Genomic DNA, 2,187 nt, shown 5'->3' on the forward strand with positions numbered 1-2,187 from the left:
ACAGTTGTTAGCTGCCATGTGGGTGCTGGGATTTGAACCCAGGTCTTTTTATGTGTATGAGTGTATTGCCTGCATGTATGTAAGTGTACTGGTACAGTGCAATACCTACAGAGGTCAGAAAAGGTTGCTGGATCCCCTGAAATTGGAGTTACAGATGGTTTTTAGCCATCATGTGAGTGCTGGGAACTGGACTCCAGTCCTCTGCAGGAGCAGCCAGTGCTCTTAACTGCTGAGCCATCCCTCCAGTCCTTCCCACAAACTCTTATCTCTACCTTTTAGGTATCATCTGTCCCAACAAAAATAGACTTACCTATGAGCTCACATCAGACCCACTGGGTTTTGCATTTTTTGTAACTTTGTATGTAAAAGTCTGTCAGGTCTCCTGTACAATGAAGAGCTCTGAGATCTCAGATTATAATAACAAACATGGTTTCCCATTCACACTGTATGATGTCCTAAAATCAGCCATGGCTTTGTCTTAGGCTGGGCATCAAGACTGAGGCAATTTCATGGGTCTTTACACTCTGTGGCTGCTTTTGAAGCAGTAGCCCTGATGTACAATCGGCTCTTCTGACAGAAGACAGAAGTGCAAGACCCCAACATCACTGTGTCAGTCAGAAGCTCATAATCTCACTGGATCACAATCTGTTGTCCACAGCAACTCATTTGACCATGGCTGACAATAGACCACATAAATGTAGTGGCATCAGTGGAAGGCATGTCAAGAATGGGAGTGTACAATACTTTCATGGAGGACTGGACTATAACACGAGTTATCCCAGGGAGTTTGTAATCACCCTGATCCAAGGGCCCTTCTTCAGCTGTTTGAACTTACTAGGCTAGAGTACAGCAGTGTTAGTGATGGCAACGATGTCTTCTTCTTACTGCCAGGTACTTCATTAAAACCTACAAATGAATGATGATATTTAATCCTAACCATAATGTTTGATCAGTTATGATCTCTGTGCGGCAGGAACAATTATAATCTGTATTCTACAGGTGAGGAAACAGGAGCTTAGAGAGCTCCCAGAATGTCCTTAAGGTAGTAAATGACAGAGGAAGTATATGGACCCACGGTGTGACCTCTGATCCATAAGGCCTTACCGGTTTTCAATCTCTTTCTTGTTTCGGGCCTTTGTTCTCCCTTGTCCTCAGACCAGGTATAATAGCATTTCTCCCCGTTCATCCACTGCAGTTTTCAAATTTCAGACACAATGTCACTTCCTCAGAACAGCTTCCTAACCTTCGCCTCTGACCCATCTGCTTTGTGGAGCTATTGAATTTTCTTAGCTTCATTTGACCTTCTTGGCCACAGTGATTTGTTTGATGGAAAGCTTTACATCTTGCCCATCATCTGTCCTCCTAAGACCACAGACAGGCTGTCTCAGCATCCTCAGAAAGGAAGTGGAGGACCTGGTAGGTCAGCCTTCTTTTCTGTTCTCCAGCTATCCTAGGTGGCCAATCAACATGAGCTGTTGCCTGTAGTTTCTTGCAAGGCCGGTGACATCATGACATAGCACCACATTGCATGAGTTTTCCCTTGCTTGTTGCCTCGCCCATCTCAATGAAGCCTTAGGAAGCAAGTTTTACAGCAGGCTTTGCTGTCTTGGGAACCAGCTTAAGCACCCACCCCTGAAACTTCGCCCTCATTTTCCTTTCTCCTAGTACTTTTCTCTCATGGTTATTTTTTACCCAATTGCTAACCATATATAATTATTGATCATAATAAATAATAATGTGTGCAATAACCTGTTTACCAAATGTTCTCCTCATTTCCAGCAAGCTTGTGGAAGACATAGATTGTATACCATTGTCTCCTATATCTTTACATGTACTTAGCACATGCACAACATGCTAGGTCCTCATATAATACATTATGTAAGCATACATGACTAGGTTTAAATCCTTGCTCTAATCATATTGGCATCAAATTGATCAAAGTTTCATTTTCCTTCCTTTCAAAGAAATGGAGATAGGTACAAATTTCAGAAGTCTTAAGATATAAATTTAGGTGAATATAGATGTTCTATAACTGGTAGGAATCAATGAGTTGAAGAGAGAAGGAGGGATGGAAATAATATAAATATAGTACTCATAAATGGAATTCTCCCCATATATATATATATATATATATATATATATATATATATATATATACATGTGTGTGTTCCAAAAATATTCTCCTCC

This window comes from Nannospalax galili, unplaced genomic scaffold, assembly GCF_000622305.1.
Source record: "Nannospalax galili isolate Female #2095 unplaced genomic scaffold, S.galili_v1.0 scaffold380, whole genome shotgun sequence".
Classification (NCBI taxonomy): domain Eukaryota; kingdom Metazoa; phylum Chordata; class Mammalia; order Rodentia; family Spalacidae; genus Nannospalax; species Nannospalax galili.